This window comes from Culex quinquefasciatus, chromosome 2, assembly GCF_015732765.1.
Source record: "Culex quinquefasciatus strain JHB chromosome 2, VPISU_Cqui_1.0_pri_paternal, whole genome shotgun sequence".
Lineage (NCBI taxonomy): Eukaryota > Metazoa > Arthropoda > Insecta > Diptera > Culicidae > Culex > Culex quinquefasciatus.
The window spans coordinates 124007370-124020761 of record NC_051862.1 but is presented as its reverse complement, the minus strand read 5'-3'; the positions used below and the strand labels follow the sequence as shown (position 1 = coordinate 124020761).

General features: G+C 36.2%; 1 protein-coding gene across 2 annotated transcripts in view; it reads right to left on the bottom strand.

Moving 5' to 3' along the window:
* The window catches only part of LOC6048784, an 87751-nt gene that overhangs the window by 28752 nt on the left and 45607 nt on the right, over positions 1–13392 (bottom strand). The gene's annotated exons all lie outside the window — the stretch shown is intronic.

Sequence of the window (13392 nt, the reverse complement as noted above, 5' to 3'; positions counted from 1 at the left end):
CCGCCGTGCCTTGGCAATGGGTGGTGTAAAGGTGTGAAAAATTCCCACAACACATATATGTACTGTGCACTAGCCTAGGAGACACACACTCAGTCACTTCACGCCGCACAGTGGATCCAGGTGTGACAAAAATCAAAAAATGAAAGCTAAATTTCAGTAGTGTTAGTATTTTTCTATTTTTTCTCATACCTTCAAAAACACTTTCCCAAATTTTGAGCAAGATTGAATGGAAATTGATTTTTTGGCGGCTTTGAGAGTGCAGACATTTTTGTTATTTCTAGTAGCTGAAACTTCAAAATTCGCAAAAAATATTTTTTCTTAAAACTTGCATAACTCAGCCAATTTTAAACCTAATTTGATTCTTCTGGCTGCATTCGAAAGGTATTTAAAAGTTGTTAATTTTACTGTTCTTGGAATTTTGATTGACCCCTCCCCCCTTTTTAGCTATTCAAACGAAAGAAAGTATTAACTATTTTCAAGATTTTTTCGAATTTCAACCCTTCAGGAACAATTTTATACGGGTGTGACCAAAGTCTCGTATGCAGTTTCTGTCATGAAATTTAATGTACTTTCAGACTGTGTATAGCAAATTTTGCTCATACTTGCTCGAAAGATCAAAATTTGCATGTTTCGAAAAAAGGTCAAAGGGGATCTTTTCTTCTCTATTCACGAATCGGATCAAAAATTCAGATATGGCAATCGCCTTATGATTTTTCTTCATATTCAAGAATTGAACAAATGTACTAAAATAATACTGTATTTTGGATTTCTTAGTGTACCAAGATAAACCCCCCCTCCTCCCCTCTCCCTCGTCTTTTTTTATTTTTTGGTTAAATATTCCTTTTGGAATGACTGAAAACTTCAACGGTGAAAATACTTTCTATCGTAAAATTTCACATGTCCTTGAGTGTTATCTTGGGACCCGTCTGCTGAAAAAGATAGGCCGTGTCACAAGATAGTACACAAGCTACGAAGTCTATCTGCGTGGAGAATTATTGGAAAAAAATGATGCGGGCAGTGATAAACATATTAGTTAATGAGCAATTGCAAACATGTTAATGAACTGTCATCAGGGGTGACATTGGGTCTGGTGGGTGAGATAGAATCATACAAAATTGCTAAAATGTTTATGACCCAATCTCTCCCCCAGACCTAATGTCACCCCTGATGACAGTACATACTTTTTTTTGGTACGATGGATTTTCTTGTGGGAATCCTAACCATGCAAGATTTTTTTTCAAGTGTCCCAAAAAGTCTTCCTAAAAGCAGTTTTTAACCTACATATTTTTATGTGTAGCTTAGTACATAAAAAGCAGAGCAGACCTTGGCTCTAGTCGTGAATGAAGAGAGGAGGAATGATGGGAAATAAAAAAAAATGAAATTTTTATTCTCAACTTTTCAAATTAAATTGTATCACAAATTTAATTAAGAGCGAGTTTTTCACCAATGTGTAACAGGTCGTATCGAGGTGCTCCGATTTGGATGAAACTTTCAGTGTTTGTTTGTCTATACATGAGATGAACTCATGCCAAATATGAGCCCTCTGCGACAAAGGGAAGTGGGGTAAAACGGGCTTTGAAGTTTGAGGTCCAAAAAACCTAAAAAATCTTAAAATTGCTCGCATTTCCGTAAAACTTTATCAATTCTAACTATTGTAGATGCATTTGGAAGGTCTTTTGAAGCACTCCAAAATGTGCCATAGACATCCAGGATCGGTTTGACTTTTTCTCATAACTTTTGCTAATCACTGTTAAAAATTGACTTTTTTAAAACCTCAATATCTTTTTGCAACAGCCTCCAACACCCATACTTCCATAGATCAAAAGATAGGTAATTTCATGGACTGTAAGCCTACGGTAATAAATTTTTGGCCAATCGCAGTTTTTCTCATCGTTTTTCGATTTTTCTACAACAAACATTTTACAACGTTAGTTTTTGCCCTGTAGGCCTCCAAGCGGCACTTTTTGGTCTCAATTTTGTCATATTCGGAATCCTCGGAAAATTTCACATTAGTTAGAAGTATAAGAGTGGTAAATTTGTTCAAAAAAATAATTAAATAAAACATTTTTGAAAAAAGAAATTGATTTTATTTACAATACGATCAATGCGTCAAATGCTGTATCAAGTAGGCGAAAACCTGTTTCACCCCTAATCCAACAAATTGTTAAAAAATATTTGAATTCATTCTAAATGACATTTTTTTCAATCAAATTTACAACTCCAATACTTCTAACAACCGTGAAATTTTCCGAGGATTCTGAATATGACAAAATTGAGACCAAAAAGTGCAGCTATGGAGGCCTACAGGGCAAAAACTAAAGTTGTAAAATGTTTGTTGTAGAAAAATCGAAAAACTATGAGAAAAACTGCGATTGGCCAAAAAGTTAATACCGTAGGCTTATAGTCCATATAATTAGCTATCTTTTGACCTATGGAAGTATGGGTGTTGGAGGCTGTTGCAAAAAAATATTAAGGTTTTAAAAATATCAATTTTTAACAGTAATTTGCAAAAGCTATGAGAAGAAATCAAACCAATCCTGGATGTCTATGGCACATTTTGAAGTGCTTCAAAAGACCTTTCAAATGCATCTACGAAAGTTGGAATTGATGAAGTTTTACGGAAATGCGAGCAATTTTAAGATTTTTTTCGTTTTTTTGGACCTCAAACTTCGAAGCCCGTTTTACCCCACTTCCCCTTGTCGTAGAGGGCTCATATTTGGCATGAGTTCATCTCATGTACAGACAAACAAACGCAGAAAGTTTCATCCAAATCGGAGCACCTCGATACGACCTCTAGAACAAACCGAGCAGAATTTACAAATACTGCCTCTTAAAATTTAAAGTTAATGATTTATTAATTTTGTAGGTGCACCCTAGTATTTGGAGAATATTAGGAAGGGGAAGGAGCTAAAAACTTTAAATGAAATTTTCGTTGGCCTCAACAATAATCTAGAGTTTTTTAAGGGTTCTTTAATTTATTTTGTTTCATATATTTATAGGAGTTTAAAAAAACTCTAGAAATGTCTTCTGATCTTTTTCTACCTAAACTACAGATACTACTAAAATGTGCACAGTTAATCTCATAGAACCCAAAAAACACTTTTCCTCAAATATACAAATTTTGGAACACCCTATTAACTGGACCACCCTAACGTTACTACTGTACTGACCCTGATCAATTTTTCGGAAGATAACAAAGCTGTTATTTAAAAGTGTGGTATTGGTGTGGTATCGATGAATTTCGTTTAATAAAATTTCGGTTATGGATCATTGTGATATGGTACCACCCTAACATTTTATTTGTTAAGATTTACACACACACACACACACACACAATCAAAATTCCATGCTTCTATTGAATGAAAAAATACAATTTCAGCAGTTAAAAAAAATATTTAAAAAATAATAATTTATGAACCACCCTAATGTACTAAGATTTTATTTAATGAAAAAATAAATGTATTTTTTGAATTCAGCTGCCCAAAATTACCCTAATAAAACATATTTGGTAGAATACCTGACATTTTTTAATTTTGTCACACCTTTGTTCGGAGAGGATCCACTGTGCGCCGAGTTGGTTGTAAAAGTGTTATAAATATCAATCACCGGCTGCAAAGTTTGGTTCCCCTCGACTGAACTTCCCTTACCCTCTAACGTGTGACCAACGTCAACAAATCGGCAGGTGTTTTAGGAGAAAGGGAAATTGTCAAAAAATATTTAAAATTCAATCTTATTTAAACATATTGAAAATTTACATTATAATTGAAATATATTTAAAATATAAAATGGAATGTCAACAATTTGACATATTACCCTACCCGTACTCGACAACAATCTCAAGAGGGTACCCAACCGAAAGGGAAAATAAAGAACACGGTACCCAAGTGTTCATTTTTCTTCATCGACAGCAATATAAGCAACAATTTCATTTTCTTTCCTTTGTTCTCCCCGCAAACTATAGGGGAGCTGGGGGTAAGACGGCCAGGCGGGGTAAGACGGCCACCCCACTGTTTTAATAAGTATACTAATGAATATTACTAAAATGTTCAGCAATACTGTTCCTCATGCTAAATAATGCATATGGAGTCACCTTTGCCAGAAATATTGTTTGAAATGGTATAAAAATAGCTCAAAATAAACAAATAATTTTTGAACTTGAAACTGGATGTAATTTTCATGAATTACAACTTAGGCATTTTTGTTAAATAACAATATGTTTTTCTGTCTTCAAATATTTTTTCATGTTAAATTGAAGTTTTCCCTAGATTATGTCCCTCGAAAAAGTGAGCAGTTCTCTAGGATTTCGGTCATTCGATTTTTTTTGTATTTTTTAATCCTGCTGAAACTTTTTTGGTGCCTTCGGTATGCCCAAAGAAGCCATTTTGCATCATTAGTTTGTCCATATAATTTTCCATACAAATTTGGCAGCTGTCCATACAAAAATAATATGTGAAAATTCTAAAATCTGTATCTTTTGAAGGAATTTTTTGATCGATTTGGTGTCTTCGGCAAAGTTGTAGGTATGGATATGGACTACACTGGAAAAAATGATACACAGTAAAAAAAAATTGGTGATTTTTTTATTTAACTTTTTATCACTAAAACTTGATTTGCAAAAAAACACTATTTTTATTTTTTTAATTTTTTGATATGTTTTAGAGGACATAAAATGCCAACTTTTCAGAAATTTCCAGGTTGTGCAAAAAATCATTGAGCGAGTTATGAATTTTTGAATCAATACTGATTTTTTCAAAAAATCGAAATATTGGTCGCAAAAATTTTTCAACTTCATTTTTCGATATAAAATCAAATTTGCAATCAAAAAGTACTTTAGTGAAATTTTGATAAAGTGCACCGTTTTCATGTTAAATCCATTTTTAGGTGACTTTTTTGAAAATAGTCGCAGTTTTTCATTTTTTAAAATTAGTGCACATGTTTGCCCACTTTTCAAAAAAATATTTTTGAAAAGCTGAGAAAATTCTCTATATTTTGCTTCTTCGGACTTTGTTGATACGACCTTTAGTTGCTGAGATATTGCAATGCAATGGTTTAAAAACAGGAAAATTGATGTTTTCTAAGTCTCACCCAAACAGCCCACCATTTTTTAATGTCGATATCTCAGCAACTAATGGTCCGATTTTCAATGTTAATATATGAAAAATTTGTGAAATTTTCCGATCTTTTTGAAAACAATATTTTCAAAATTTTCAAATCAAGACTAACATTTTAAAATGGCCAAACATTCAATATTACGCCCTTTTGAAATGTTAGTCTTGATTTGAAAATTTTGAAAATATTGTTTTCGGAAAGATCGGAAAATTTCACAAATTTTTCATATATTAACATTGAAAATCCGACCATTAGTTGCTGAGATATCGACATTGAAAAATGGTGGGCTGTTTGGGTTAGACTTAGAAAACATCAATTTTTCTGTTTTTAAACCATTGCATTGCAATATCTCAGCAACTAAAGGTCGTATCAACAAAGTCCGAAGAAGCAAAATATAGAGAATTTTCTCAGCTTTTCAAAAATATTGTTTTTTGAAAAAATCAGTATTGATTCAAAAATTCATAACTCGCTCAATGATTTTTTGCACAACCTGGAAATTTCTGAAAAGTTGGCATTTTAAGTCCTCTAAAACATATCAAAAAATTAAAAAAATTAAAAATAGTGTTTTTTTGCAAATCAAGTTTTAGTGATAAAAAGTTAAATAAAAAAATCACCAATTTTTTTTTACTGTGTATCATTTTTTTCCAGTGTAGTCCATATCCATACCTACAACTTTGCCGAAGACACCAAATCGATCAAAAAATTCCTTCATAAGATACAGATTTTAGAATTTTCACATATCATGGACAAACTAATGATGCAAAATGGCTTCTTTGGGCATACCGAAGGCACCAAAAAAGTTTCAGCCGGATTAAAAAATACAAAAATTAAAATTGAAGAAAAAAGACCGATTTCGTAGAGAATTGCTCAAGTTCAAAAAATGCGATGAACTGTTTACAAAAAATGTTTAAAAAAATAATTTATTTGGGGGCAAGACGGCCACCTCCTCCGGGGGTAAGACGGCCACCCGTAATTTGTTGATTTTATTTGATATAGGTTATATTTTTGACGGTTTTTGACGATTAGGACATATTGTTAGAAAAAGGAAAAGCATTTTCAATAAAACTGTCCATTTTTAATCAAAATGCTGTTAACTACCGTTTTGACAACATTCTTTACTGTGATATAGCAAAACTCATTGAATAGTATCCTATCAAACTTTTCATTGAATATATCCTATCAAACTTTTCAAAAAAATCGCTAATTTAATATTGTTTACATTATTTTGATTTACTTATTCTAATCAAAATACACAAACTATTTTTTTTTTGTATCAAATTGTGTTTGTTTTGTAGTAAAAATTCATAGTTTTTTATAAAATGTGGTCGCAATAATATGAAATTCACTGAGCCAAAATATGAAATTTTTTAAACAGCATTTTTCTTCACATTTGAAACCTGATTTTTTTTTCAACCAAAATAGTTATGATGTTCAGAGAAGTCTGTTGAACTAACCATGTAGGTGTTTGGGTGGATTTAGCAAAGCTATTAAGTTAATTTATAGCATTGGCCGTCTTACCCCACATGGGTGGCCGTCTTACCCCGCGTATTGAGCATGAGCATGAGAGCATGAGAGATCACCCATGGTTGCCCCTCCGTTGCTGAACAGAACCGTAATATCCTTTCAGCACTAATGATCATAGGCTTCGACGATCTAGTGGTGTTTCCCTTATCAACAGCATGTATGAATGCGCTGAAAAGATAAAACACCATGATTGCTAAAGCAAGATCAGTTGCGAATAGGTAACAGTCATTGGCCACCAACGGCGCCCGCCATGTCAGTTTGTAGATCTCGATTTTAAGGGACGGGAATGTTAGTTAGCGCAGGTTGCTACTAGGGCAGCTGATTTACTCTGTGCTTACACCCCACAAGCGCCAGGATCCTGAAAATTGGTTAGTAGGATAGGGTGTTTGGTCAGGATTCATCATAGAAGATGATGATGCGACCCAAAATCATAGTGTTTGTTGAAAGGTATTATGTTTTATTCTCAAGGCAAGCAATCGGATGCTGCGGATGAGACATTTCCCGTTTAACTGTTGTTAAATTTTTAATGAAATGGTTTAATCTTAGACAGCCGGCTGTGGAAAGATAAAACCAAATAATATTTGTTTATAGTATGAGGTGTTAAACGCAATGCTGCAATGATAGCGTAGTCTGATTTTTAATTATATAATCATTTAGTTCATGAATTTGTTACGGAATAGACGCGACGAACTCAATCATCAAGTGCCTTCCTATCTTCTTTCTATTAGCTAGATAAGGTATTGATTTTCGTTGCCTCTCGAGCTACGATGCTATGGAGAGGGCTTAACACACAAACAACCGACGTCGAGCCCTCCGAGCTACGGAGCTATGGGAAGGTCTTTTCAACACAAAAAAGACTAGCGCACCACACGACGTTCTTGATGAATCAAAATAATTTTGTTACGCGATAAACCTAACGAACTCGGATCGTTTTTATCGAAAACTATATCACAATTCACGACAAAAATGCGAAACAAAAGGCACACACAAAAAAAATCACTTTTCACTCCGAATATTTTTTACGGCCACGCGCTCCCTTTGCCAATTATGCACTCACTCCAAAAAATACGTTGCATAGTAACCGCGAAGTCCCGCTACTCACAATCGAATCCGAAAGATAGCTATCTAGAATTTTAAATATAGTATTAATTCGACCGCGATCCTCCAGAAATTCTTCGTCGGCGTGCCTTCCGATCAACGGTGATGTAAGAAGGGCTTTATTCATTAAAATGATTTTATATCATAAGCCTTAAAAACATATTCGTCGGCGTGCCTTCCGATCATCGATGATATAGAAAGGACTTAATCCAGCAATACGACTTGCTTGTCTCGAAAAAAGAATTCTGATCGTTTCTATCGAAAACTATGTAAAGAGAACAAAAATAAACCCATTGGCCAACGAACGCGCGAACTAAAAATATAGAAAAAAGAAGAAGAAGAAGACCAATCACCCCATGCACACAAACAGCGTCACAAAAGAGATGAAAACAACACGAATCAGAAGAAATCCAATCACCCCATGTACACAAATAGCGACACAAAAGAGATGGAAAATAACACGAAAAAACAGGACTGCGCGTCCACACTGGCACCGCACTACTGATGCCATTATTTAATTATAATGACCAATCACCCCATGCACTCGAACAGCGACATAAAAGAGACGGAGAAAAAACACGAAAAAACAGGACTGCGCGTCCACACAGGCACCGCACTACTGATGCCATTATTTTATTATAATGACCAATCACCCCATGCACTCGAACAGCGACACAAAAGAGACGGAAAATAACACGAAAAAACAGGACTGAGCGTCCACACAGGCACCGCACTACTGATGCCATTATTTAATTATAATGACCAATCACCCCATGCACTCGAACAGCGACATAAAAGAGACGGAAAATAACACGAAAAACAGGACTGAGCGTCCACACAGGCACCGCACTACTGATGCCATTATTTTATTATAATGACCAATCACCCCATGCACTCGAACAGCGACACAAAAGAGACGGAAAATAACACGAAAAACAGGACTGAGCGTCCACACAGGCACCGCACTACTGATGCCATTATTTAATTATAATGACCAATCACCCCATGCACTCGAACAGCGACATAAAAGAGACGGAAAATAACACGAAAAAACAGGACTGAGCGTCCACACAGGCACCGCACTACTGATCAATTATAATGACCAATGACCAATCACCCCATGCACTCGAACAGCGACACAAAAGAGACGGAAAATAACACGAAAAACAGGACTGAGCGTCCACACAGGCACCGCACTACTGATGCCATTATTTAATTATAATGACCAATCCCATGCACTCGAACAGCGACATAAAAGAGACGGAAAATAACACGAAAAAAAGGACTGAGCGTCCACACAGGCACCGCACTACTGATGCCATTATTTTATTATAATGACCAATCACCCCATGCACTCGAACAGCGACATAAAAGAGACGGAAAATAACACGAAAAAACAGGACTGAGCGTCCACACAGGCACCGCACTACTGATCAATTATAATGACCAATGACCAATCACCCCATGCACTCGAACAGCGACACAAAAGAGACGGAAAATAACACGAAAAACAGGACTGAGCGTCCACACAGGCACCGCACTACTGATGCCATTATTTAATTATAATGACCAATCCCATGCACTCGAACAGCGACATAAAAGAGACGGAAAATAACACGAAAAACAGGACTGAGCGTCCACACAGGCACCGCACTACTGATGCCATTATTTAATTATAATGACCAATCACCCCATGCACTCGAACAGCGACACAAAAGAGACGGAAAATAACACGAAAAAACAGGACTGAGCGTCCACACAGGCACCGCACTACTGATGCCATTATTTTATTATAATGACCAATCACCCCATGCACTCGAACAGCGACATAAAAGAGACGGAAAATAACACGAAAAACAGGACTGAGCGTCCACACAGGCACCGCACTACTGATCAATTATAATGACCAATGACCAATCACCCCATGCACTCGAACAGCGACACAAAAGAGACGGAAAATAACACGAAAAAACAGGACTGAGCGTCCACACAGGCACCGCACTACTGATGCCATTATTTAATTATAATGACCAATCACCCCATGCACTCGAACAGCGACACAAAAGAGACGGAAAATAACACGAAAAAACAGGACTGAGCGTCCACACAGGCACCGCACTACTGATCAATTATAATGACCAATGACCAATCACCCCATGCACTCGAACAGCGACACAAAAGAGACGGAAAATAACACGAAAAAACAGGACTGAGCGTCCACACAGGCACCGCACTACTGATGCCATTATTTTATTATAATGACCAATCACCCCATGCACTCGAACAGCGACATAAAAGAGACGGAAAATAACACGAAAAAACAGGACTGAGCGTCCACACAGGCACCGCACTACTGATCAATTATAATGACCAATGACCAATCACCCCATGCACTCGAACAGCGACACAAAAGAGACGGAAAATAACACGAAAAAACAGGACTGAGCGTCCACACAGGCACCGCACTACTGATGCCATTATTTAATTATAATGACCAATCCCATGCACTCGAACAGCGACATAAAAGAGACGGAAAATAACACGAAAAAACAGGACTGAGCGTCCACACAGGCACCGCACTACTGATGCCATTATTTTATTATAATGACCAATCACCCCATGCACTCGAACAGCGACATAAAAGAGACGGAAAATAACACGAAAAACAGGACTGAGCGTCCACACAGGCACCGCACTACTGATGCCATTATTTTATTATAATGACCAATCACCCCATGCACTCGAACAGCGACATAAAAGAGACGGAAAATAACACGAAAAACAGGACTGAGCGTCCACACAGGCACCGCACTACTGATCAATTATAATGACCAATGACCAATCACCCCATGCACTCGAACAGCGACACAAAAGAGACGGAAAATAACACGAAAAAACAGGACTGAGCGTCCACACAGGCACCGCACTACTGATGCCATTATTTAATTATAATGACCAATCCCATGCACTCGAACAGCGACATAAAAGAGACGGAAAATAACACGAAAAAACAGGACTGAGCGTCCACACAGGCACCGCACTACTGATGCCATTATTTTATTATAATGACCAATCACCCCATGCACTCGAACAGCGACATAAAAGAGACGGAAAATAACACGAAAAAACAGGACTGAGCGTCCACACAGGCACCGCACTACTGATCAATTATAATGACCAATGACCAATCACCCCATGCACTCGAACAGCGACACAAAAGAGACGGAAAATAACACGAAAAACAGGACTGAGCGTCCACACAGGCACCGCACTACTGATGCCATTATTTAATTATAATGACCAATCCCATGCACTCGAACAGCGACATAAAAGAGACGGAAAATAACACGAAAAAACAGGACTGAGCGTCCACACAGGCACCGCACTACTGATGCCATTATTTAATTATAATGACCAATCACCCCATGCACTCGAACAGCGACACAAAAGAGACGGAAAATAACACGAAAAAACAGGACTGAGCGTCCACACAGGCACCGCACTACTGATGCCATTATTTTATTATAATGACCAATCACCCCATGCACTCGAACAGCGACATAAAAGAGACGGAAAATAACACGAAAAAACAGGACTGAGCGTCCACACAGGCACCGCACTACTGATCAATTATAATGACCAATGACCAATCACCCCATGCACTCGAACAGCGACACAAAAGAGACGGAAAATAACACGAAAAAACAGGACTGAGCGTCCACACAGGCACCGCACTACTGATGCCATTATTTAATTATAATGACCAATCACCCCATGCACTCGAACAGCGACACAAAAGAGACGGAAAATAACACGAAAAAACAGGACTGAGCGTCCACACAGGCACCGCACTACTCTGGGTGGCCGTCTTACCCCGCGTATTTCATATATATACGATTTCAATTATTTTTTTAAAATTGCTGAAAAGTATTGAAGATTGGTTTTTAGACCAACTAATTTATGTCATTTCTATAATGGAGTAGTAGTAGAACAATATGTACGTAATTTGAGATCAAAATAATCTGTTGTGTAAATTTTATTAGACTTCTCCCTTAGGGTGGCCGTCTTACCCCCATCTCCCCTATGCAACACAACGACGTAGTGAAAAGTGCTCGCGGGAAAATTCTCATTCATAGTGATCTAAATATATTCTTCCGTGGCTTAAACGGTTTCACGAAAATGATTTACTGTGGGTGGCGATGGGTAATGCATAGCAGTTTTGAGTATAAAGCATGATTAATAAAATCATGGTCTGTTGGTGGATGAGGAATTAATTATTTATTATTATTGGAAAGAACATAATAATAAAGCCCGTCAAAAGAAATTATTTTTTGAGATTACATCAATCAAGTCTGTCTTATAAAAATTGTCAAAAACCACAAAAAAACATTTTTTCAACATTTTTATTTTTAAACCCGCTGTAACTTCACAAGGATTGAACTTAGGACAGTGGTCAATTTGGAGACTTTTATGTAAAATTGTCTGGAGAATCGATTCCCGTATTCGGATTTTCAAAATTTAAACGCTTTGAGCACTATAACAAAAATAGTTTCAGTAAATGATTTTTGTATTTTTTTTTTGCGTGAGTTGCTCCATTCTCAATTTTTCGTAAGACTTTTTGTAACATTTTAGGCTATTTTCACAAAAAAAAAATGAGCGAAAACAAATCGTGGGCTCACCACCTAATTTGACTTTTAAACATAAGATCAAAAATTCTCATAAAAGTCATGTGTTTTTTTTTGTGTGTTTTTTTTCGGAAATTTTCTACAAGTTTGTCATTAACAACTTTTTGATACGATGCAACGACTTTGAGCTATATTCAAATTACGAAACACAAAAATATTTAAAACACTTACGCCCTTCTCAAATGTCATTATCGAGTGAAACAAGCTCAATATACACAAAAATTTTAACGTTTAACAAAAAAAATTAAGTACATAATGATTTGATTCAAATCACGGTTTATTTTATGAATACTTTTAAACGTGCAAATCATAAGCACTCTGATAGCATTTTGTGAAATTTGTTAGCTTATTGTTTATTTTTTTAATTCTCAAATTTATTAAATTTAATATATCTAAATAATTCATTGACAGTTTTTGTTATACCATGGTGTCATATCGGCAAAGTGTACGGATTTTTGCTCAGCAAGAGTTGGTAGCCTTATAAAAGAGTAATTTTGCTATATAATTCCGTTTAGAATGAATAAATAACTGCACTCCATTTATTTGAGCAGTTTGAAAAAAAATCTGGCGAATTTTGAAATTTCCATCATTCATTTATTTTACAACTTCTGCTCACAGAAACGAAACCTTAAGAGGCAGTATTTGTAGATTTTACTCGGTTTGTTCTAGAGGCCATATTGAGCAGCTCCGATTTGGATGAAACATTCAGCATTTGTTTGTCTATACATGATATGAACTCAATCCAAATATGAGCCCTCTACGATAAAGGGAAGTGGGGTAAAGCAGGCATTGAACTTTGAGGTCCAAAATACAAAAAAAAAAATCTTAAAATTGCTCGCATTTTCGTGAATTTTCATCAATTTCAACTCTATTAGATGCATTCGAAAGGTCTTTTGAAGCCCTTCAAAAGTGGGCCATAAACATCCTGATTGGTTTCATAGCTTTTGCAAATTGCTGTTAAAAATGGATTTTTTTA